The 27,595-nt window shown below is 27.2% G+C and overlaps 1 long non-coding RNA gene and 4 pseudogenes across 3 annotated transcripts in view; 1 reads left to right on the plus strand and 4 right to left on the minus strand.

Annotated features, from left to right (window-relative positions):
* LOC142331393 (uncharacterized) overlaps positions 1-27,595 on the plus strand; it is a 112,497-nt gene that overhangs the window by 9,959 nt on the left and 74,943 nt on the right. The gene's annotated exons all lie outside the window — the stretch shown is intronic.
* LOC142331789 (cytochrome b-like) lies at positions 2,710-3,756 on the minus strand (annotated as a pseudogene).
* On the minus strand, positions 8,422-9,192 carry LOC142331768 (cytochrome c oxidase subunit 3-like; annotated as a pseudogene).
* On the minus strand, positions 9,975-10,775 carry LOC142331621 (cytochrome c oxidase subunit 2-like; annotated as a pseudogene).
* On the minus strand, positions 10,937-12,961 carry LOC142331622 (cytochrome c oxidase subunit 1-like; annotated as a pseudogene).

The raw sequence follows: 27,595 nt of genomic DNA on the forward strand, positions 1-27,595 counted from the left end.
AAATCTTTTTAGAGGAACCTGTAATTTAAATGATATTCCACGATTTTTTGTACCTTTTTTTTCTTGTATATCTCTGTCGTTGAATGTAATGAAAATTTATTTTCTTTTTCTTTTTAAAGATTCATGTTAGGTCAAGATGCAGTTATAGGAAGGTTATTATGGGTTACATTAATTTTTGTTTTTTGATTTTTTAATTTGATTAAATTTGAATTTGGATTTAATAGTAATTTTTTTTAATAAATTTTTTGAATTTTGCTCTTAATTATGTACATATCGCCCGTCACTCTCATAAATTGAGATAAGTCGTAACAAAGTAGATGTACTGGAAAGTGTATCTAGAATCGGACTTCGGTTTATTCTTATTAACAATAAGATTTTTTACTGTTCAATTCAGTTGAGTCTGACAGGTTTTTTTTTTATTTGATTTTTTTTAATTTAGTTAATTGTACAGTGTTGGATAAGAAAATTTTATTTTAGAATAATAATTTTTTTTAGTACCTTTTGTATCAGGGTTAATTAATTTTTTTAATTTTTTTTTTTCCCCCGAATAGTGAAGATCTATCTTAATCTGTATTTTATTGTGGAATAATTATTTATAAGTTTGGGGTTGTTTCGATATGAAATTCATTTCTTTTTATATCTGGTTATCTGGTAAATTGATTTAATCGAGAATTTCTTTTTGTTAATTTTATTTTTTTTTCATTTTGAAATTTTATATTAAGGTGGATAAGCTCTTTTTTTTATATAATTTATTTTTTTCTTTTTCTTGTTGGATTCTTTCATCATTTAATGTTCGTTGTAGATTAAATTAGGTTGTTTTTATATTTATTTTTTTACTGGATTTTAATTAATTTTTTTATTTTTAATTATGATTAAATTAGTAGATTTAAAAATTTTATTTATGAATTAGGCAAAAAATAATTTCGCCTGTTTATCAGAAACATGTCCTTTTGTAATTTATTAAAGGTTTGGCCTGCTCAATGATTTAAATAGCCGCAGTATTTTGACTGTGCTAAGGTAGCATAATAATTAGTCTTTTAATTGAGGTCTGGAATGAAGGGTTTGACGAAAATTATACTTTATTTTTAAGATTTAATTTGAATTTTATTTTTAAGTAAAAAAGCTTAAATTTAGGAGAGGGACGATAAGACCCTATAGATCTTTATTTTGTTTTTAATTTTTTTTTTTTTTAGTTTATTTTTTGAATTTTTATTAATTAAATTTTGTTGGGGTGACAAATAAAATTTTAATCTTTATTTTTTTTTACATTTTTTTATTTGATCCTTTATTTTGATTAGAAGATTAAGATACCTTAGTGATAACAGCGTTATAAATCTGGAGAGTTCTTATTGATAGATTTGTTTGCGACCTCGATGTTGGATTAAAAGTTTCTGTGGGGTAAGTTTTACAGTTTTAGGTCTGTTCGACCTTTAAAATTTTACATGATCTGAGTTCAAGCCGGCGTGAGCCAGGTTGGTTTCTATCTTCTTTAAATTTATTCTAATTGGTACGAAAGGATTTTTGGTAATATAATAATTTATTTACTAATTTGGCAGATTTAAGTGCTTTAAATTTAGAATTTAATAATGTATTTTTACAGTTAGTAAATGTTTATTCTTAGTTCTTTTTTTTTATTTATTTTTATTCTTTTGGGTGTTGCTTTTTTTACTTTGTTTGAACGTAGGATTTTAGGTTACATTCAATTTCGCAAGGGTCCTAATAAGGTTGGTTTATTTGGTTTGTTACAGCCTTTTAGAGATGCTTTAAAGTTATTTAGAAGGGAATTTTATTTTCTTGTTTTTGGAAATTATTTAATTTATTTTTTTGTGCCTGTTCTGGGTCTTTCTGTTTCTTTAATCTTTTGGTTAATATTTCCTTTTAGTTTTAATTTTGTTGGATTTTCTTACTGTCTTTTTTTTTTTTTTGTTCTGGTTTGGGGGTTTATTTTATTATAATTGCTGGTTGGTCATCTAATTCTGTTTATTCTTTACTGGGTTGTATACGTAGAATTTCTCAAAGAATTTCTTATGAAGTTGTTTTTTTTTTAGTTATTTTTTGTTTCATTTTATATTGCGAGTCTTTTAATTTGAATTATTTTTGTTATTTTCAGTTGGATGTTTGATTTATTTTTTTTTCTTTTCCTTTATTTATAATTTTTCTTTCTTGTATTTTGGCTGAGACTAATCGTTCTCCATTTGATTTTTCTGAGGGTGAGTCTGAGTTGGTTTCTGGATTTAATGTTGAGTATAGATCATTTAGATTTTCTTTATTTTTTTTATCTGAATATAGAAATATAATGTTTATGAGATTTTTTACTTGTTAGTTTTTATGGGGGGTGATTGTATAAATTTTTTTTTTTTTATTTGGGTTGTTTTTCTTATTTATTTTTTTGTGTGGGTTCGTGGTTCTTTTCCTCGTTATCGTTATGATAAATTAATATATATGTGTTGAAGGAGTTATTTACCTGTTACTTTAAATTATATTTTGATTTTTATTTTTTTTAGGATTTTTTTTGTTTTTCATTATTTTAAGGTGATAAAAAAGTTAATGGTATTTTATACTTTCCTATAATTTCAAGTTATATTGCTTTGAGCTTATTAACTTATAGCTTATAATTTATCTCATATCCTTGCAGACATGGGATAAGTAATAAAAAATGAGAAGTAAATTGTGGTTAGGATTTGTCCTGTAATAATATATGGCTCTTCTACTGGTCGTGCTCCGATTCATGTGAGTAAAATAAATGTATTTACTATGGTTCAGAATATTATTTTATTTATTGGGTAGAATGATCTTGTTTGAAATTTTATTTTTATTGAGAATGGTATTGATATAATAATTATAATTGATATTATTAGTGCTACTACTAATAATAGTGCTACTACTCTATATTATTAGTGCTACTACTCTAGGGATAGATCGTAGGATTGCATATGCAAATAGGAAGTATCATTCGGGTTGAATGTGTGGAGGTGTTCTTAGTGGATTTGCTGGTGTAAAATTTTCTGGATCTATGGTGAGGAATGGATTTAAATTAATTATTATTGTGAAAATTATAATTGTTATTACTATTCCTAAGATATCTTTTGTTGTAAAGTAGGGGTGGAATGGAATTTTATCAATATTGTTTTTTATACCTAGTGGGTTTGATGATCCGGATTCATGTAGGAATATTAGGTGCAATATTACTATTGTTGATAAAATGAATGGTAAAATGAAGTGAAATGTCAAGAATCGATTTAGTGTGGGATTGTCTACAGCAAATCCTCCCCATACTCATTGAACTACTATTTCTCCTATGTAGGGAATTGCTGAAATTAAGTTTGTGATTACTGTTGCTCCTCAGAAGGATATTTGACCTCATGGTAATACATATCCTATAAATTCTGTTGCTATTAATGTTAAAAGGATTAATGATCCTGATATTCATGTTTTCTTTAATTTAAATGATCCATAATATATTCCTTGTCCTGTGTGTATAAAAATTAAAATGAAGAATAATGATGCACCATTTGCATGAATGTTTCGAATTATTCATCCGTAATTTACCTCTCGGGTAATATGTACAATTCTTTTAAAAGCTTTATCAATTCTTGGTGAATAATGTATTGCTAGAAATAATGCTGAAATAATTTGAATTATTAAGCATATTCCTAGAAGTGATCCAAAGTTTCATCATAATGAAATATTTGATGGTCTTGGTAAATCAATTAAAAAGGAATTAATTGGTCTTAATTTACGTATTGATTTAAACATAAGTTTTTAAGTGGTCCTTCGAATGTTCTTACGATGTTGTTTACAGAAATTATTGTAATAATTAGAATTAATATTATTGTAAGTGTAATATTTATTTTATATATTCTAAAAAATTTTCTTGTTGATTTTTCTTCAGTTAATTCGGTTGTTACTTCTTTTATTTCATTAAATTTAGTAATTATTTCTGTTGTTGGATCTAAATTTCTTATTATAATGGAAATTAATATAGTTAATATTCAGATTAAAAAAAATTTTGTTCTTGGTTTGAATTTTTCGTTTGATGCAATTCTTGATATATATATGAATATAATTATTAGTCCTCCTACTGTTGTTAAGAATATAATGTAAAGATATCATGATGATTTAATTATTATTGAATTATTTCTGCACATTAGGGCTGTTTGAAAAATTAGTATTGATCCTAGTGAAATAGGGTGTTTAAGTTTGGAGATATAATTATATTTGATAAAATTAAATATTTTGTGAAAATTCAGTAAGTATTTTAATATAAAATATTAGTTTTGGATACTAAAGATGATTTTTTCTTTACTGATTTTGTTTAGATAAATTATTTTAAATTATGATTTACAAGATCATTGTTTTTTTTAAACTATCCTAAACTTTACTTATGATGATTATTTATTTTTTTATGATGGTTATTTTTTTAGATTAATTATTTTTTTATTTGTTCGTAGGCACTTTCTTTTGTCTTTTGGGACTTGAATATTTATTACTTTATTCTTTTTTTTTTATTTTTGGGTTTATAGGTTATTTTGATTTTGATTATTATTTTTTAGTTATTTATTTGGTGTTTGGGGTTTGTGATGGTGTTTTAGGACTTTCTTTATTGGTTTTTTTAATTCGTAATTCTAGAAGAGATTATCTAGATAGATTAACCTTATGTTAAAATTTATTTATTTTTTTTGTTTTCTTTAATCCTTTTTTGTGTTTTAAATAATTGATTTGTATATTTAGTGGGTTTGTTTTTTTATTTTTTTGTTTCTATTTCTTATTTTTTTATAATTGATAGGGTTTCATATACTTTTTGTTGTTTAAGTATTTGAATTTTTATTGTTGTTTTGCTATCTGTTTATTTACATTATTATTTTGATTTGTTGTCAAAGATTTATATTTTTTGTTTCCATTTTTTATTATTTTTTTTATTTTTGGATTTTATTGTTATTGATTTTTTTTTTTTTTTTTTTTTCTTGTGTAGATTGATTCCTTTATTTTTGTTAATTTTTGGATGAGGATATCAGCCTGAGCGTTTAAGTGCAGGATTTTTTTTAATTTTTTATACTCTTTTTGGTTCTTTCCCCTTTTTGTTTAGAATTTTTTATTTAAATAGTTTTTATGGTTATTTTAATTATTTGTTTTTTGATTTTTTATTGAATAATTATTTGATGTTTATTATTTTATTTTATTTTTTGATTAAGTTTCCTTTATTTGGGTTTCATTTATGGTTGCCTAGGGCTCATGTTGAGGCACCTACCTCAGGTTCTATAATTTTAGCTGGTGTAATATTAAAGCTGGGGGGTTATGGATTCATTCGTTGTTTAGGTTATATTTATTATTTTTTATTTAATTATGGTTATTTTTTTATTAGAATTTGTTTATTTGGCTGTTTTTTAGTTAGAATGTTTTGTATAATTCAAAGAGATTTAAAGGTACTTGTCACATAAATTTAGTTATTTGTGGATTATTTACTATATCTGGTCTTGGATTTATTGGTTCATTATCTTTTATGGTTGCTCATGCCTTTGTTTCATCTGGTCTTTTTTTTTTAATTGGTATTATTTACGATCGGTTAGGAAGTCGAAGATTTTTTATTGTTAGGGGATTACTTAACTATCTACCTTCACTTAGTTTCTTTTGATTTTTGTTTTGTGTTATAAATATATCTTGTCCTCCTAGATTAAATTTATTTTCTGAGATTTGTTTGTTTAATTATTTCTATTTTAAGATGAAGATTTTTTTCAGTTATTTTTTTGATGTTTATCTTATTTTTTTCTGCTTGTTATAGAGTTATAATTTTTTCTTTAACTCAGCATGGTTTATATTCTAGTGATTTAATTTTAATTAATTCTTGTTGTGTTCGTGAATTTTATATTCTTCTTCTTCATTGTTTTCCTATTTTTTATATAATGTTTGACTTATTTTTTTTTTTTTATTTTGCTTATTTATTTTAATTTAAAATTTTGATTTGTGATGTCAAAGATCTTTTTGAGGATAGGCTATGTTTTTCTGCTACAATCTTTTTTTTTTTCTTTTTTTTTTCTTTTTTTTTGTTTGAGTATGATCTTGTTTTTTTTTTTTTGAGTGATTATTTTTTTTTTAATTCCTTTTCTATAAGTTTAATTTTTTTTTTTGATTAAATTTCTTGTTTTTTTATATCTTTTGTATTTTTAATTAGAGGTTGTGTTTTATTCTATAGTCTCGGTTATATAAGGGGTGATTTAAATTTAGTTCGGTTTTATTATTTGGTTTTTTTATTTATTTTAAGTATGTTTTTTTTTATTTTAATACCTGATTTTATTTGTTTATTGTTAGGTTGAGATGGTTTAGGATTGGTGTCTTATTGTTTAGTCATTTATTATCAAAATAGAGTTTCTTTGTATTCTGGTCTTATTACTTTATTAATGAATCGTGTTGGTGATGTATTTTTAATTTTGTGTTTAGGTTTATTTATTAATTTTGGTTCTTTCCATTATATTTTTTATATTGATTTTTTTAATAATGATTTTATTATTTTAGTTTATTTAGTTTTATTTGCTTCTTTTACTAAAAGTGCTCAGTTTCCCTTTTGTGTTTGGTTACCTTCAGCTATAGCAGCTCCTACTCCTGTTTCTTCTTTAGTTCATTCTTCTACTTTAGTAACTTCAGGTGTTTATTCAATTATTCGTTTTAATTATTTTATTTTATTTTGTGATACTTATTTTTTAATAGTTATTTCTTTGGTTACAATAGTTTTATCTGGGTTTGCTGCTTGTTTAGAAAATGATTTGAAAAAGATTATTGCCTTTTCTACTCTTAGACAATTAGGATTTATGTTTTTTACTCTAGGTTCTTTGACTCTTTGTTTTATTCATTTGTTGATTCATGTCTTATTTAAGTCATTACTTTTTTTGTGTTCTGGAATTTTTATTCATTGTTTTTTAGGTAGTCAAGATATTAGATTTATGGGTGGGTTGGTGAAGCAATGTCCTTATGTGAGTTCAGCATTTTTTGTTTCTTTAATTTGTTTATGTGGATTTCCCTTTTTTTCTGGATTTTATTCGAAGGATTTTATTTTAGAGTTTTTTTTTTTATTTGACTAGAATTTTTTTTTTTTTTTTTTTTTTTTTTTGTTGGTGTTACTTTTATTTACAGTTTACATTTAATTTATTATTTATTTTCTTCCAATTCTTTTTTTTTCCTTACATTAATTTTTGTTATAGTTTTTATATAAATATTTCTCTTCTTTTTTTATATTTTTCTTGTTTATTTGTTGGTTCTTTTAGATTTTGGTTATTTGAGGATGATTTTTTTTTTATTTTATCTTTTGATTTTAAGTTGATTCCTTTATTTTTATTTGTTTTTTTTTTTTTTGTTTTTTGATGTTTTAAGTTTTTTATACTTTTATTTTGGTTTAATTTATTTTTATTTTTTTAGTTCTATATGGTTTTTAAGATTTTATTCTTCAGGTTTTTTTTTGAATCGGTTTTTTAATTTTTGTTATTTTAGTTATAGATTAGTTGATGTGGGTTGATTAGAATATTTTGTTTCAGGTGGTTTAATTGGATTTTTGCGATGGTTAGGTTTTTTTTTTGATAGGTTTACTTTAAATATTCTTAAGTTTTATTTTTTTTTTTATTTTTTTTTTTTTTTTGTTCGGATAGCTTAACTAAAAGCCTAACATTGAAATTGTTATTATGAAATTTTTCTCTGAACATTTATAAAATTTATTTATTTATACATTGAAAGTGTATTGTTTTTTTTAAACTATATAAATAAGAATAAAGTGATTTCACTTGAAAGGTAGTTAGCGGCTCCTTTACTTTTTATTCTTTTAACTGGATATAATCAATTTTTTCATTAACAGTAAATAGCTTCTTTTTAGCTTCAATTAAATTGAGTATGAGGATTATCCTTAAAATTAAGTCGAAATTAATTGTAATTGTACTTCTTTACTCTAAGAGAAATTGATTATTCAATAATTTTTATTTGCAAAGTAAATGTTATATTTAACTATTCTCCTTAATTTCTTCATTCTAGTATTCCTATTTTTCATTCATGTATTAGTCCTATAATTAAGATCAAGATTGTAATTGTTGATGAAATCAGTCATTCTTCTATAATTATTATTTTTGTTGAAAATATTGGTATGATTATTGAGATTTCAATATCGAAGATTAAGAAGATTGTTGCAATTAAAAAGAAGTGAGTAGAAAATGATTTTCGTGTTGATGATATTTTTGAAAATCCGCATTCGAATGGTGAGTTTTTTTCTCGTCTTATTTTATTTTTTTTGGAGATTAATATTGTGAATATTATTATTATTATAATGATTGATCTTAGTGAAATTATTGTTATTGTAATTTTGATTATCTTTTTAATTTTTTTTAATCTATTAGTTGGAGGCTAATTATACTTTTTGTACTAAAAAGATTATTACTATTTTCCTCATCAGTAAATTGAAAGATATAGGAATAATCAGATTATGTCTACAAAATGTCAGTATCAGATTGCTGCTTCTAATCCTAAGTGATGTCTAGCTGAAAAATGTATTTTTATACATCGTACCATTGAGATTAAAATAAATGTCGTTCCTACAATTACGTGAATACCATGAAATCCTGTAGTTAGGAAGAATGATGATCCATGAATTGAGTCTGCTATCGTGAAGGTTGATTGTTGATATTCTCATTTTTGTAGAAATGTAAAGTATAATCCTAGAAGAATGGTTAATATTAATGATTTATTTGATATTGATAGTTTATTTAGCAAGATTCTATGATGTGCTCATGTTACTGTAATTCCTGATGAGATTAAGATAGTTGTATTTAGTAGTGGAACTTCTAATGGATTAAATGGTTTAATTGATTTTGGTGGTCAGTTTATTCCAATTTCAATTGATGGTGCTAGTCTTGAGTGAAAGAATATTCAGAAAAATGATACAAAGAATATTATTTCTGAGATAATGAATATAATTATTCCTATTTTTATTAGTGATTTTACTTTATTTGTATGATTTCCTTGGAATGTTGCTTCTCGTGTGATGTCTCGTCATCATAATATTATTGATATTGTTGATAAGGTTAATCCTAATATTATTAAGTTAAATTCTTTTGTTTGGGTTCATTTTACAGTTCCTGTTAATATTGTTATTACATTTATTGATAGCATAATTGGTCACGGTCTTTTTGTTACTATGTGAAATGGATGATTTTTTTTCATAAGGTACTTCTCTAGAATAAAGAGTTACAAGTGTGGCAAATACGTATGCTTGAATTATTGAAATTGCTGTTTCGAATGCTGTTAATGTTATTTGAATTGGTATAATGAATATTAGGATTTTAATAGATGATATGTTCCCTAATAGGGTTATTAGTAGGTGACCTGCAATAATATTTGCTGTTAATCGAACTGCTAAAGAGATTGGTCGAATGAGGTTTCCTGTGGTTTCGATTAGGATTATTATTGGTGAAATTGCTGAAGGTGTTCCTTTTGGTAGTATATGTTTGAATATTTCATTAGTAAAGTTTTTTCATCTATATGTTGTAATTATGATTCAGCTTGGTAGTGCAATTGATATTGACACTACTAAATGGCTTGTAGATGTGAATACATAAGGAATTAATCCTATTATATTTCTGATTATGATAAATGTAAAGATTGATATTACTATGATTAGGATTTCTTTTTGGTGGGTTATTAATTTAAATTCATTTATTAGTTTTTTTTCTATTATTTTTATTATTATATTTATTCGAGATTTTTTGGTTCAGTATCATTTTGGTAAAATTATTGTTGTTATTATTATAATTATTCAGTTTCTTTGTAAAAGTTTAGTTGTTGGGTCAAATGTTGAGAATAATCTAGTTATCATTTTCAGTTAATATTTATTTTTCTTTTTTTTATATTTTTCTTTTTTTTATTTGGTTTTAGATTAGTTATAAAGAATAATTTTGTTATGTTTATTATGATTGTAGCTGTTGTTATTATTATGTTTCATAAAATAGGAGATATTTGTGGAATCAAGATGCACATAAAATGTATTTTTTATTTGACAGTTAAATGTTTTTTTTAAACTAGCTTCTTTCATTAAGAGTATTCGATGTTTACTATATTTTGGTTTAAGAGACCATTACTTTCTTTCAGTCACTTAATGTTTATTAATTTTATGTTTTTATTCATTTAATGAATGATTTTATATTAATTCTTTCTATAGTGATTGGTATGAATCTGTGGTTTATTCCGCAGATTTCTGAACATTGACCGAAAAATACTCCTGGGTTTTTTGTTATTAGGCTAATTTGATTAAGTCGCCCTGGGATTGCGTCTATTTTTACTCCTATTGATGGAATTGTTCAAGAGTGGATTACGTCAGATGATGATACGATTATTCGGATTTGTGTTGAGAATGGGATAATTATTCGGTTATCTACTTCAATTAGTCGAAATGATGATAAGTCATTTTGTGGTTTTATATATGATTCAAATTCTATTTTCTTGGAGTCTGAGTATTCATATGATCAGTATCATTGATGTCCAATTGTTTTAATAGTAATTGATGGTTTAATTACTTCTTCTATTAGATATAAGGTTTTAATTGATGGGATAGCGATAAAAATTAAAATGATTGCTGGCATTGTTCAGATTGTTTCTATTATTTGATTTTCTGTTAATATGTTATTTGATAATTTATTTTTTGTTATTGTTGCTATTATAATTGTTACTGTTACTGTAATTGATAATAGAATTATTATGGTGTGATCATGGAAATTTAATAGTTGTTCTATAATTGGTCTGGCTCTATTTATTATGTTAAATTTTATTCATGATGATATTTCTAAGGAAATTACTTTTTAATTTATTAATGAATTTTAAGTTCATGGCAATTTTCTGCCACTCTTAGAATGGCTTAGATACTAGTGGTAATTCATTAAATGAGTGTTCGGGGGGGTGGTGTAATTGAAAATCATTCAATTGAGGATGATTTATTGTTTTTAAAAATTGTAATTCGTTTGAATGCTATAGCTTCTCATATAATGAATATGAATATTATAATTCTGATTATTGAAATTAATGATCCTATGGATGAAATTATGTTTCATGTCATGTAGTTATCTGGATAATCTGAATATCGTCGTGGTATCCCTGCTAGACCTAAAAAGTGTTGTGGGAAGAATGTTAAGTTTACTCCAAAAAATATAGTTGAAAATTGAATTTTTAATCATTTTTTATTTATTCTTATACCTGTTATTAGTGGGAATCAGTGAATGATTCTTGCTATAATGGCGAATACTGCTCCTATTGATAGTACATAATGAAAGTGGGCTACAACATAGTATGTATCGTGTAAAATTACGTCAATTGAAGAGTTAGCTAGAATTACTCCTGTTAATCCTCCAATAGTGAATAGAAATACAAATCCTATAGATCAAATCATTTGGGGTGATTTTTTTTTTGTTATTCCTTGTATTGTGGCCATTCATCTGAAGATTTTAATTCCTGTTGGTACTGCAATAATTATGGTTGCGGAGGTGAAGTATGCTCGTGTGTCAATATCTATACCTACAGTAAATATGTGGTGTGCTCATACAATAAATCCTAAAATACCAATTGCTAGTATTGCATAAATTATTCCTAGATGACCGAATGTTATTATTTTTTCTCTTTCGTTAGTAATAATGTGGGAGATTAATCCGAATCCTGGAAGGATTAAAATATACACTTCTGGATGTACAAAGAATCAGAATAAGTGTTGATATAGGATTGGGTCTCCACCTCCTGTGGGGTCGAAAAATGAGGTATTAAAGTTTCGGTCTGTTAATAGTATTGTGATTGTTCCAGCTAGTACTGGTAATGATACTAGTAGTAGAACTGCTGTAATTAGGACTGATCAACAGAAAAGGGGTATTTTTTCTATAGTAATTCCTTTTGGTCATATATTTATTGTTGTTGAAATAAAATTAATTGCTCCTATAATTGATCTTAATCCTGCAATGTGAAGAGAAAAAATAGTTAAGTCTACTGAAGGTCCTGAATGTGCAATTTGGGCTGAGAGAGGAGGGTAAACAGTTCATCCTGTTCCTGAACCTGAGCCCACGATTGATCTTGCAATTAAAAGTGTAATTGATGGTGGTAATAATCAAAATCTTATGTTATTTATTCGTGGAAATGCCATGTCTGGTGCAAAGTAAATATTGTATTAAAGTAAAGTATGTATTAAAGTATTAGTAAAGTATGTAGTAAAGTAAATATTAATATGTATTAAGTAAATTATAATTTTTTAACGTAGTTATTTTTCATGTTGTGATCTTGTACTAGTTATCTATGTTGTTAACTAAATATGTACATACATTTATAACCCTTATACTACAATACTATCAATACAATCCCTCTTATACATTTCTGAAACGACTTCTGAATGCTATTTATTTGTATTGGTGTTATTATCACTTATTTATATCATTTTTTACCGCTATGAATCATGAGACCTTGCCGATGGTGAAGGGGCTTAAATGTTCAGTGATACAGAGTAGCTGGATCGAAAGTGCAACCATATCGGAGAGGTATCTGTTGAAAACCAGACTAAGGAATGATTCCTGAATGAGGGCAGCAGCTCTTTCAGTAGTTGTTAAGGGCATAAGTCAGGAAGACTTAAATGGCCATATCAATATCACTCAGTCTTCTGAGTACTGCGCAGCTGAAAGCAATGGAAAACTGCAGCTGCTTTTTTTCCAAAAAATGTAACTCTGCATTTTCATGTAACAAAGATGGAGGCGCCTTCCTTGGTAAAATATTTCAGAGAAAAACTAGTCCCCCATTTGGTTTAAAAAAGGTGGTTGGTTAGAAAATTTAAAGAGGGAAGTGAATAGATTAAACGTGGATGTAGTAGGAATTAGCAAGGTTTGGTAGGATGAGGAAAACTACTTTTGGTCAGATGATTTAGAATAATTAACTCAGCTTCAAATAGTGGGCAAGCAGGAGTTGGTTTCATAATGAATGAGAAGATATAGGGATGAGAGTAAAGTACTTAAAAATGGATAGCGATAGAATTTCTGTAATAAGGATAAAATCAAAACCTAAGCCGATAACTGTTGTTAATATCTATATGCCTACAAGTGCCCATGATGATGATGATGATGATGAAGTAGAGTATGTATACAAAGAAATTAACGAAGCAATTAAACACATAAAAGGGGATGAAAATTTAATAATAGTTGGAGATTGGAATGCAAGCATTGAAAAAGGCATGGAAGGAAATATTGTGGATGAATATGGGCTGGGCAAAAGGAATGAAAGAGGGGACCTATTTATGGAGTTTTGCACTAAGTATAATTTAGTAATTGCCAACACACAGTTTAAAAATCATAAAAAATATGAACATGGAAAAAGCCAGGTGACACTGCAAGGTATCAGATAGATAAGTTAAGCAAAGATTTAGAAATAAACTCTTCGACTGCAAATCTTACCCTGGAGCATACATTGATAGTGACGATAATTTAGTGATAATGAAATGTAAATTGGGGTTTAAAAACTTGAAGAAAAGGTGAAAAGTGAATTGGTGGAATTTAGAGAAGCTTGAGGAAGAGGAGGTAAGAAGATTTTTGAGGAGGACATCGCAAGATGTCTGAGTAAAAAAGATAAGGTAGAAAATGTAGAAGAAGAATGGGAGAATGTTAACAAGGAAATTCTTAAATCAGCAGAACCAAACTTAGGCGGAATAAAGAGAACTGGTAGAAAACCTTGGGTTTCAGACGATATATTGCAGCTGATGGATGAACGTAGAAAATATAAGAATGCAAGTGATGAAGAAAGTAAAAGGAACTATCGGCAACTATAGAAATGCTATAAACAGGAAGTGTTAACTGGTGAAAGAAGAGTGGATTAAAGAAAAGTGTTCAGAAGTGGAAAGAGAAATGAACATTGGTAAAATAGACGGAGCATACAGGAAAGTTAAGGAAAATTTTGGGGTACATAAATTAAAATCTAATAATGTGTTAAACAAAGATGGTACCTCGATTTTTAATATAAAAGGAAAGGTTGGCAGATGAGTGGAATATATTGAAGAGTTATACAGAGGAAATTAATTAGAAAATTGTTATAGAGAAAGTTAAAGTTATAGAGGATGAAAGGGGAGAAACAATACTGAGATCTGAATTTAAGAGAACATTAAAAGATTTGAATGGCAGAAAGGCTTCTGGAATAGACGGAATACCTGCAGAATTACTGCGCAGTGCATGTGATGAAGCGATAGGTAGATTACAAACTGGTGTGTAATATTTATGAAAAAGGGGAAGTTCTGTCAGACTTTAAAAAAAGTGTTATTGTCATGATACCAAAGAAAGCTGGAGCAGATAAATGTGAAAAATAGAGAACAGTTAGCGTAACTATTCATGCATCAAAAATCTTAACTAGAATTTTATACAGAAAAATTAAGAGAGTGGAAGAAGTGTTAGGCGTTTCAGGAAAAGAATAAGGACAAGGAAGCAATTTTAGGGCTCAGATTAATAGTAGAAGGAAGATTAAAGAAAAACAAACAAACAAACATACTTGACATTTATAGACTTAGAAAAGGCATTTAATAATGTAGACTGTAATAAAATGTTCAGGATTTTAAAAAATGTAGGGTTCAAGTATAAAAACAGAAGAACAATTATTGCTAACATTTAGAGGAACCAAATTGCAAGAATAATCATCAAAGAACATAAGAAAGGAGCCGTAATAAAAAGGGAGTCCAACAAACATGGTTCCCTATCCCCGTTACTTTTTAGTCTTTACATAGAACTACCAGTTAATCGTGTTAAAGAACAGTTTAGATCTGGAGTAACAATACAAGGTGAAAAGATAAAGATGCTATGATTGGCTGATGTTATAGTAATTCTAGCTGAGAGTAAAAAACATTTAGAACAAACAATGAATGGCATGGATGAAGTCCTATGCAAGAACTACTGCATGAAAATAAACAAGAACAAAACAAAAGTAATGTAATGTAGTAGAAATAATGTAGATGGACCACTGAATATGAAAATAGGAAGAGAAAAGATTACGGAGGTGGAAAAATTATGTTATTTGGGATGTAGAATTACTAATGATGGGCAAAGCAGGAGCGATATAAAATGCCAAATAGCACAGGCAAAACAAGCCTTCAGTCAGAAATATAATTTGTTTACATCAAAAATTAAGTTAAACAGGAGAACATTTTTGAAAGTATATGTTTGGAGCGTAGCGTCATATGGAAGTGAAACTTGGACAATCAGAGTACCAGAGAAGAAAAATTAAACCCTTTTGAAATGTGGTGCTGTAGGAAAATGTTAAAAATTAGATTGGTGGATGAAGTGATAAATGAAGGGTGTTGTGGTAAATTGATGAAGAAAGAAGCATTTGGGAAAATATAGTTAAAAGAAGAGACAAACTTATAGGCCATATATTAAGGCATCCTGGAATAATTACTTTAATATTGGAGGGACAGGTAGAAGGAAAAAATTGTGCAGACAGGCAATTTTTGGAATATGTAAAACAAATTATTAGGGGTGTAGGCTGTAGGGGGTATACCGAAATGAAACGACTAGCACTAGATAGGGAATCTTGGAGAGCTGCAGCAAACGTCAAATGACTGAAGACAAAATAAAAGCTATCATTTCATTTGATAAATCATCTCAACTAAAATTATAAATATTAATTCTAAACTTAAAAAAAAGAATGTTAACATTGAAATTTAAGTCAATCAAGAAAAACATAATGGTCAGCAGATGAAAGATATTCTGATTTTCCCATTAACTGGTTAACGTTTCTTTCTTTTCCGTTATAAGTAGCAAATCAATAACGTTGTTTTTGTATATCTTGATAGAAATTATAAAACGTACTAAGGAATTAAAGGTTAAAGTAAGGCAAGCTTAGTGGTTACTATGTTCATTCACAGAACACATTAATAAACAGTTTTAAGGATTTTATATAAGTTAATATTCAAAGTAAAACTGGTTACTGTTGTGGTTTTCAGTATAAACTATCCAGCTGTTAGCTGCTAAAATGATAATCTGTTAGAATATTAAATTTAAGATTATTAGTTATATAATTATCAGCGATATGCATTACTATTCAAGCCTCTTATTACCTCTTTTATGATTCTCTTAAGAATGCATTTTCACAACATAATATGCCAATCCAGTCAGGAATTAAAAAAAGAGCTTTATAAATTATATTGCTGAAACAAACATAAAGAAAAGTATCTTTGATGAAAATGATTTTAAATTTCTAACTGAAAATTTTGTAAATCATGAATAAAACTATTGCTATTGATGAATAGCAAATAGAATCAAATGGCAATTGATGACAATCTAAGTGAAAATGCAGTATTAAATAACGCAAATATTAAACATAATATTGATGTTACCTCTATCTGTACAATTATAGAAAAAAATTTAAATCTTATTTTAATTCAATTAAACATGGAGAGGTACTTTTTTCAACAAATATATGAAATATAATTACAAAGAAATTGTATATGTGAACATATACAATTATATATATTATATGTATACGTATAGGTGCAGAATGATTAATAGCAGGTGACAGCTTCCGATTAAATGACAAATTCTAACATCATATAATAGATGAGAAGGAGCTCGATTTTAGTTTTACATGAGTTAGAAAAGTGATTTATAAAGCATCTACATTTATAAACTAATAAATGCATAAATAAACTAATAATTGCACAGATACCCAGCAAGCAAGAGAGGGCATCTGATCTAGAAGATTAGAACAGAGGATTGGGGTTTTACCTGCAGATTGTACATACAAAAGGTTTAATGTAGTGTATTTTTAGTTTTAATATTCCTGTAAAAGTTATCAAAAGTAATAAATAGTAAAGTGCCTTACAACTAAAATGATTCCTGACCGATATATTGTATATTTCCTTGATGTTTCTAGACAGGAGACCAGTATACTTTCAAATATAGTTTAGATTTACATTTGATGGTGTCAAAAATAGATTTACTTAATGCCATGTGTTTTAAAAATATTTAGGATAAGACAGAAGCACTTTTTAAATGGAAGCTAAAAAATCTGATGAAATGTTATATCCTTAAATTTGTTTATAAGTAGATAATCAAAAAGACATTGGATTTAATTTGTAGAAAACACCGTTAATAAATGTAATTCTTTAATCAAGCAATTATCTAAATTACTTAATATAATTATAAAACTAAAAGTTAATCCATAAATAAAAATAATACGAGAGTCTGTTGTTCATAAATAGAGCAAATATGACTGAAAAAGCCAATATTATGAATTAACAAATCACAAAATTCTCTTTATTTAAATAAAATTGCAATAAAAATAATAAACTTAAAGAAAACCGGTGAAATTGTATAAACAACCTGTTTATTAGTTTATAAACATTTAATACTAAATTATTATTAAGCTTTTCCTTAAAATCAATCATATTTTAATTTAACTTCTTTGAAGACACATTTTTAAGCTATTATTGGATAATCCATTTATATTACACTTAAATATAAATATTTAACTTTTAATACAGCACAATGAATGATATACATAAAATACTTATGAATTTCATGAGTGAACTATTAAGTAGGTTAATTGGAGTTAGTATGTTAAATTAAGTTAACAGAACTAATACTGTTCTGTTAATATTAATAAAACAATTTTTTATGATAAAGCAGTTAAACTACATAAAAAGTACATGCATTGCAAGCTATATAATTATTCTATGTATATTATTAAAATTACATGAGCAAACAAAAGTATTTAAACACAATATATACATGAAATATAAAGTAAAAACTTTTATGTCTCCAAAGAGATTAAAGTTAGATATTTAATTAAAAGGTTAGGAAAATAATACTTATTAATATTTTTGAAAAATCCTATTATTTACAGTTCATTAAGAAAACTAAAAACGTTTCAATATTTTCAAAAAGAGTTTTTAACTGCTAATAATTTTGAAGAATTTTCACATTTTATCATGCTGTTTGATAATATCATTATCATTAATAGAACTTAGAAATTAAAGTATGTAGAATGTATTTATGTTGACAATAAAAAATTTAATGATATTATGAAAATATGGTTATTTGACTACTTGCTTAAAGCAATGAAAATAAACTGGAGCTGTATGTTTCTTCCTATATGAAGTTTAAAGAGATTTTTACAAATGGCTGTGTACATAATGAAATAAATTCAATAAAATAATTGTAATGGAAAATAAAAAGTAGAGTGAAAGATTATAAATGGTTTCAATTAAAACTTTATTTAAAATAATTAACTAGCTATATGATATGAATCCTAGCGATAAGGGAGGTATAGAACATCAATACTTAACCACCAAAAACCTTTATCTATCAAAGTTAAGAATTATGTAAAAAATATATTAAAGCATAGACAAAAATTCATTTAGAAAAAAAAACAGAAGAAAAATGAGCAATTAAAAAAATAATTTGTTTTTATTTTTTCTTTCAACCTGTATAATCAGAAATAAATAAAAATCTGCACTTGCTTGAAAATAATTAAAAAATATTGTTAAACTTTTTTTTAATGTATTACAGCATTCAGAAATTTGTGGGCGATTGAGTAATTCACTAAAGATGATAATAGATCAAACTAAAATATTGAAAATGGATTAGAATTAGTTTTATTTGGATTTGAATATTTGCCTATTATATTCTGTTGATATTTATTAGTGAACCGAAGGAAATAAAATAAATTTAGGCAAAATATCTAAATCAGGATCGGTTGATTATGCAATAAAACAGCTTTACAAAATATTTCTTATCAAGTTACAATTGAGAGACCCAGAAATAAATGCGATTAACATCCAGGAAAAATTTAAAAATACAGGAAACAAAAATAATCTAAATTATTTTAATTAAAATAAAGATAATTTCTTATAATAATAAGAAATAAATATTAATAAACTCTTGAAAAATAAATGAATATATCTACAATATTGAAAAATATTAGTACAAGTGATAATTCGCTTTTATTTCTAGAATTTTCTAGAGAATTTCAGAAGAAAGAAATTGAACAACATAGAACTGAAAATGTGTTGATGTCCACTAAGATTTGGTTCAATGATTTTGTGGTGAAAAAAAAATTCTGATTAGTTGGGAGGTAACACAATTATTATAATCTGAAAACAAAGATAAAATGACAAATTATACAAAATTTAAAAAAAATAATTATAACTTCAACTATAGTTAAGTAATTTTATGTAGCTTTAAGTCCAAGTAATCCATTAATTTAATGAACAAGACACCAGGTTCTCAAGGACTACATTAGGCAACACTACTGGTTTGCTGCTCATGATCAGTTACTAGCACACTAAATTTTTACTGCATGGCCAGGAAATTTAGAAGTTTCCAGAAATACAAGTAAAATACAATGTAAATATATCATACTAATTAAATAAGAATAGATGTTCTTTAAGTATAATATAGATCTGCACACATACACATCCTTTCCTAATTCAAATGGAATTAAAATACAAATATTTCTTGTAACACAGTTTCTAAAAAATAATAGAAAATGTTGAAATATTTATTGTTACATCAGTAATAATTAAAGTATTCAATACTTCAAACAGTAACTGCAAGATATTCAGTACACTGAAGTATTTGTTCTTCTTTTCAGTAGACCATTAAAGGTAATCAAACATAAGAAAAATGTTTATTCAGTACATTTACTATTTATACAAGTAATGTATTCAGGTGTAATAGAAAACTTAGATAATTCCTATGAAATTATTGAAAATATTAAGATATTTCATACTTTTTCCTAAGTAAAATTAGTTTTAGCCATACCTAAAATTGATCAGCAATTAATTTGGAAAAAATTCGCCATATTGATGTATCCACAACAAAAAAATTACATCATCTTTTTTTTATAAAACAAATTTACAAAAGTAAACCGTTTGATTATTATTTAACAAGCTATTAAAAAGATTTTAAATTAAAAAAGAAACGAGATTTCATATAAAAATGTACATCATACAAATTCTACCAACGTGTTTTTAAAAAACCATCTTGAAATCTTAATTTAGAATTTTCATTAAACTGTAAATTAAAAAATAAGTTTAAATTAAAACCGATATATTAAAAAAAAATCTATGTTGTATACAATAAAATTTTTCTCACTTTAAAATAATGTCCTAAATTGTGTGCTTTTCATTTCTAGAAAATTCTCAAAAGTTACCACACAAATAACACGGACACAAGTAGGCGATTACAACTAGACTGAGAGATGTCTCTTAATTGGTACAATGTTAAAAAACTGACTAACATCTTTATTGTTTCTCAATGTCTCTGATTGGTCAATGAAGGATCTAATCTCAAAATGATTTTATTTTATTTTTACCTGAATTAAAATATTATTTAATAAAAACAACATTACGTCATCATTACTATTTTATGACATCATTACATTTTTACATCATACAACATTCTTATAGATAGTAATCTTTTACAGAACTGAACTTTCGTTTTGTACATCGGTAGGCTATCTATTTTTTCAATTAGGAAAAGTAAGAATAAGGATTTTGTAATAAAGAGAATATTTTATGTTGTCTAAAATAGAAAAACGTATTATTTGTTCAATTAATAGCAATGAAAATTGGTAAATATAAAATGAATCTGGTTATAATTTATTTTAGACATATTTTTTTTTTTTAATTGAATTCTTATAATAAATTATTCTACATTTTATTAAAAGATTTACATTAAAGAGATTCTTATAATTCAATTGGCTTAATTTTGGTAATCAGCTGATTATCCCTGCAAAAAGCAAAAGAGTTAAACTCGCGCTAGATTTTTTCTGATTTTTTTAAAACTTTGTTTACTGATAATCTTTTAGTAATGGTATAGTTTATAGGTAAGACAGAATTGAAGATTATTATTTTATTTTTTAATATTATTTAAAATTTTAATTTATAACTGTGTATTTTTTAATGTGGATTATTTGCATATTACAGCTTTAGTATCTTATAATTTAAACAACACTCAGCCATTCTAATAATCTAACAAAGATTTTGAAAGTTCTTATAAAAATATACAACTTTAAATTTATTTTTAAGATTAATCATTCTAACATGGTGAATTAATCATTCACCATGTTAGAAGGTTGTGCGTGGAAATATGAGATGGTAATTTATATTGTATGGAATAAATACTAAAACTGAACGAGATTCGATCCTGGGATCTTGTGGGTGAAAGGCTGAGACGTTACCACTCCGCCACGAACACCATTGGTGCGATAATGACTATATCATTACTTAAAAAAAGAAAAAACTATTAGGAATGTAGATTATGTATGTTTAAAATAATTTTCAGTTAGATAAGTCAAAAAAAGTAAACAGTTTAATTAACACTTACCATATTGTAGATAGATGTTGAATTTTACCCATCATTATTATGAATATTTAATAATTTAGCAAAAACCGAGATTTATTGAATACAATATCGTATGTACGCCTTGATTTCTGAATTGCTCTTGATTAAATTACACCAAAATAGCAAATATTAAGGTGAAAAATGTTTTTTTATTTAATTACACGTTTACATTAATTTGAAATATAAGTACTTTAGTAAAAAACACTATTTTTCGTACAATAAAACAAAAAAATATTTGAGTTTAGAAAATGCATTAATTATTTCTAATGTAAAAAATAATTTATACGCATGCGTGTGCTCGTGCATGTGTGAGTAAGCTACTTTTAAAATAATATACAAGGGTTGATTTATTTCTTCATCGCATTGCTGAACAACTGCTACCGCAAAACAGTTAAAAAGATCAACTTGTCTAATTTAGTCTAGTGTCTTCCTACCCCCACTTATTCGATTTATTTTACCCTCTCACCATTTCATTATGTTGTTTATTGTCAACTGTTGTATGTGGGTATGTGTGTGTGTGTGTGTGTGTGTGTGTGTGTGTGTGTGTGTGTGTGTATATGTGTGTGTGTGTGTGTGTCTTATTTCTTACGGCACGTACTCATTTTTGTCCTTGAACATTAACTAGAGAGATATTTTTTTTTAAACTGTTTCCACCAATACAACACAGATTTATTCTCTAAACAACGCATTTTTTTTTTTATATTTATAAAAATTAAATTAAGAACTGTACTACCGCTGCCTTTTATTTTTTGTTTTTATCTCTCTCATATATATATATATATATACACATATATATATATATATATATATATATATATATATATATATATATATATATATATATATATACATACACGTACGAACAGTAACGAATATGTAATTCTTATGTAAGAGAAACTAAAAAAAAACTGATTAACACGTAACATTAGATACACACAGAGAGAGAGAGAGAGAGAGAGACCAACAGATCAAAACACTTTGCTTTGAAGGAGACACAGAAGCGACGAATGGTTGAAAAAATTGTAAATTCATTTCATACAGTAGGTGACAATAATTGAAAATAAATTTAATTATATAAAAAAATTATACTACCGTATTTTTATTAAAAAAAAATCTTTTTCGTCCGGAAACCCATTCATTGTACACGTATCCGTGCAAAATATTATTACATTTGATATGTGCATCTGCACATCAAAATATTCTGGAATCAATTTTTTTTAAATTACAATTTGAATAATGTTTTCGGTTTTCTACATATGAATTTTTATATTTATTTTTACTTTTATTAATTTTTCTTTTCTCCTGATGATTTTTTAACAATGTAAAATCGAATCCCGAATCCAGTTTTATAAACCCCACTGTGAAGAAAGTTAAGATTTTTAGCGGGTTTAAAAAAAAAATTGTAGAATCGCTACTGAGACCGGTCAGATTTTCTAAGGGGTTGTCAGGGAAATGGGAACCAATTTTTATTTTCGATTTGGAATCTTCTGAACACGATTCTGCAATGTTTATATACATACGTATACATGTATAAGATTTTTTTATCCGCTCTACCGGACACAAATTTTAACCGATTTTGATGGAACTTGGTGAGGTGATACAAATCATTGAGAATATATTCCTATTGATTTTCAAGCGAAATGGTTCTCAGGAACCGGAGTTAGAGGCAATAAAATGGGTTTTTGGGTACGTTTTCATGTTGTAACTTGAAATGTGGCTTGTTAGAAAGCTAAAATTAGATTTTGCGAGCACCACCAGGTACGAACTGATTTCACAATAATCGAAAACGTGATCTGCTGTAAATGAAATGAGTTGTGAATATATAAAAGAAATAATGTTTTTATAATACAACAAACAAATTTTTCAAGCTAAATAAATATCTCAGAAAAATTTATTAATTAAAAGAGGAGCGTTTTTCATTTCTACTGGAATTTTTTTTAATAGGTCCTCGTGAGAAAAGATTTTTTCAATTTAATTACTATCAGAATTAGAAGTTTTATTGTCTATTAGATGGTCTGCTATATTATACAAAACTAATTTATTATTTTTACTTTCCCGTCTAGATAGCGCTACAGCTCTTAGAAGAGAAAGTATTTTAATCGGTCCAATTTGGGCATATGCGGTTTTTTTTTTCACCAGATCTTGGCGTTTTGACACCTAAGGAAATCAACAAACCGGATGGAAATTTTCCGGATTTTAATGTGTGCGCGTTCGGTGTTGGCCTCTAAATTACCTTATATCTCCAGAACTATTGGTCCGATTTTAATCAAACTTGCTCAAATTACTTCTGTACATGGGGCATTGATGAAAATATATTTTCAACCTAAAATATCCACGGGGTGAGGATGTAGAAAGAGGCCACCATCAATATCTCGAGATTTTACCCAATTAAGATCATATTTTTCTTAGGACATTTGTTAACAATTAAAAATAACAATATTTGAAAAAAAGTTTGCAAAATCGTACCCTCATCCCAAAAAATGCTGTTGTAGTTGTCTGCTATGTTGTGACGTAAAATTAAATAAATTAATAATATTTAGGCATAGATGAAGTCCTACGCAAGAACTATCGCATGAAAATAAACAAGAACAAAACAAAAGTAATGAAATCTAGTAGAAATAACAAAGATGAACCGCTGAATGTGAAAATAGGAGGAGAAAAGATTATGGAGGTAGAAGAATTTTGTTATTTGGGAAGTAGAATTACTAAAGATGGACGAAGCAGGAGCGATATAAAATGCCGAATAGCACAAGCTAAACGAGCCTTCAGTAAGAAATCTAATTTGTTTACATCAAAAATTAATTTAAATGTCATGAAAAGATTTTTGAAAGTGTATGTTTGGAGTGTCGCTTTATATGGAAGTGAAACTTGGACGATCGGAGTATCTGAGAAGAAAAGATTAGAAACTTTTGAAACGCGGTGCTATAGGAGAATGTTAAAAATCAGATGGGTGGATAAAGTGACAAATGAAGAGGTATTGCGGCAAATAGATGAAGAAAGAAGCGTTTGGAAAAATATAGTTAAAAGAAGAGACAGAGTTATAGGTCACATACTAAGGCATCCTGGAATAGTCGCTTTAATATTGGAAGGACAGGTAGAAGGAAAAAATTGTGTAGGCAGGCCACGTTTGGAATATGTAAAATAAATTGTTAGGGATGTAGGATGTAGAGGGTATACTGAAATGAAACGACTAGCACTAGATAGGGAATCTTGGAGAGCTGCATCAAACCAGTCAAATGACTGAAGACAAAAAAATAAATAATATTTAAAGTGTAAAAAAAAAAAATCTGTCTGGGGTGGTACTCGAACTCGATCCCCTAGTTGACTTGATAACTGATGCATTAAACCCCGCGACTACAGTAGTCTGCTGAGCTCGTTCTAAAAATTTGTTTTATGTAAGTTGTGAAATTACATTAGTTCACTTTCTGCCGATCATAGTACCACCGCGCCCGTTGATAAATATTTTAAATTAAATTGTGTGTGTAAGCCGTGCATCAGAAACAACCCACAGTTGTAGGACTTTTGCCGCGTGAAGATAAAGTGTTAAATCTGTGTTGTCAGCTTTTTTATTATTATAAACATTAACTTACATTTTATTCAGGTGTCCACTAAGCGGTAACGTCAGCGAGGATTTTCTTAAATAAATCGGTAACTCTATAACGATAACGCCACATGAACTCTGAAAGATAAGAATGTATTATCTACTTGTATACCATACCGCATATTTTACGGTCTTTTGCTAATTTCTAAATATTTTTGTAGTTTGTATCCCGTTTGTGGATCTACAAGATTTTACGAATGGTTAACAGTTTGGTGGACATAGTTTACCGGCAGGTTGGCAAATCCTCGATATGCCCGCCATTCGTCCGAAATAATTGTCTAACCCGCTTTTATACAGCAGCGGATCCAGAAGCTTCATTAGACGGGGGGGGGGGGGAGTTATATTTAAAACTAAAAAAAAACGCATGGACTAATACAAATGAACACAACAATTTTTAATAAATTTAATTAAACCATTTATTCATAAATACAACACATAAAATCATTATAAATATAGTATAGATATAATTTTAAAAAAATATAGCGTATGTATAAATATTTAGTACAGAGAAAATTACAACTTAAATTCTAAGCGTCGATTTCCAGTTTTCGAGAAACGGTCAATTACATTTTCCACGCCTATTTTTACATCACGATGAATATTCGTAAGAGCCAAACCAAGTAATCGATCTTCAGTCATAGTTGACCTCAACCACGATTTTATGCGTCTCAAGGTAGAGAATGTTCTCTCACCAGTCGCCACATTTATAGGTAATGTGGCTAGAATTTTGAGTAAAACATGAATTGTTGGAAAAACTTCTACGTCCCAAAATTATAATAATTTTATACTACAGCTGTAAGAAACAACGTATTTCTCTCTTGTTCCCGCTTTAAATTCCATAATTCTAATTCTGTTTTAAGAGTTCTGTGGATTGAGGCTGCATTTTTATAATAAAAATTATCAAAAATATTTATTCTCGACCTGCAGTATAGCATCCCATTTTATATAGAACCAACAGTTTACTGTAAATGAACGTTTTATTACTATACTGACAGTCCACTTTTTCCTCGAATTGCGACCTGCAATTCCTGAAAACATCCGATTCGACGCTTTTCCGCGAATTTATGGATAGTGCTCTAGATTGCACGTTTGATCATTACAATCTAATACATATAAATTTGGGCTCTAAATATATTTTATCGATATTTATAATTTACTGATACTATGTTCGATTTTATTTATAAGCACAAAAATCATGTAAACATATATAAATTTTGTTATAGTCTAATATTCTAAAATTCCTGTCTAAAAAATAACTTAAAAATTTGTTTAATATTCTATTAATATTTTTTATATAATTTCATACGATTGTATAAACATTAAAGTCCCTTCAATAATCTTTCTTCAAACAGTACATACACAAAAAACATTAAAAATAAATTCAAAAAACTTCTCTATCTGCCAAAATGTAGCTAACTTGGCAGTTCATTACAGGAGTTATTGCATATACATTCATTTCGGGATTAGATATACGAAAAAAACACAATATCACTGGAGTTTTTTTAAGTGTAAATGGCTTATTTGCTTTATAATTTCGAGAAATTTTGGTACCCGTAAATTACATGAGCTTTATTCTAAGTTTAAAGTTTTATATTGAACGATTTGATTTATTTTTGCAAGAAAAATTGTAACAAAATTTAAAATTCTCAAAAAATGTTATATAATATTTTTTGAGGACAAAGTTTTTTCGGCATAACAAAGAAAATAAACCGTCATTCATTAAAAATACTTGAGTGATTTTCTAAGTGTTCATATTTTTGACCTTTAAATAAAAACCTGAAAAATTATTGATAAGCTAAGTCCCAGTCATGTCTTGTTCCTAATGCAAAGTTGATTTTCAACAGTCTCAAAGCTTTTTTTTTTAAGAATCAGTAGTATATTCAACCATATTATTCTTCTAATTTCAAAACTCTAGGCTTTAAAAGGATCTAAAAAATTTATTTTAAAATAAATTATGTTGGGTTGTTTAAAAGTGAAGGCGATCGCCCCCGTCGCCTGGTGTCAGTTACGAGTAACCTTGAACATTTCTGAACAGTGTTTATCGTGTAATTCTAAGAAACGACCACGCATTCTCTCAGCAGTTTAATAGCCTAAGTAACCGGAAACGGCATATCATGTTACAAAGTGTTTATCGTGTAATTCTAAGAAACGACTACGCATTCTCTCGGCAGTTTAATAGCGTAAGTAACCTGAAACGGCACATACTGTAATTCTACGAAACTTGTCGAGATGATACTGTATGCTAAATCCAACAAAGGTCATCGAACGCCGCGTTTACAATTTTAATCAGTTGTCGCAACGTCCTTACACGACGATAGCAGAAATAACCAACACCGATGCGGCTATATCAACATCCATCTTGAAACTGTACCTATTTACCAGTTGCATTTCCACATCACCCTGGAGGTAGCAACCGCGGCGCGCTGAGATTTTTTTTTATATGAGTGAAATCTCTCCCGTAGAGGCCTACTATAAAACACTCGAACCGGTTTTTATATCGTTTTTTTTTTCTATTTTATACGTTTTTGTTTTTACCTTTTTTTGTTGCGAATGATTTTATGTGATCCACAAAGCAAGCATAAATAATATTTCCGGCATTAAACCAAGATGGAAGGCTACAACTATA

This window comes from Lycorma delicatula, chromosome 10 (genome assembly GCF_047948215.1).
Source record: "Lycorma delicatula isolate Av1 chromosome 10, ASM4794821v1, whole genome shotgun sequence".
Taxonomy (NCBI): domain Eukaryota; kingdom Metazoa; phylum Arthropoda; class Insecta; order Hemiptera; family Fulgoridae; genus Lycorma; species Lycorma delicatula.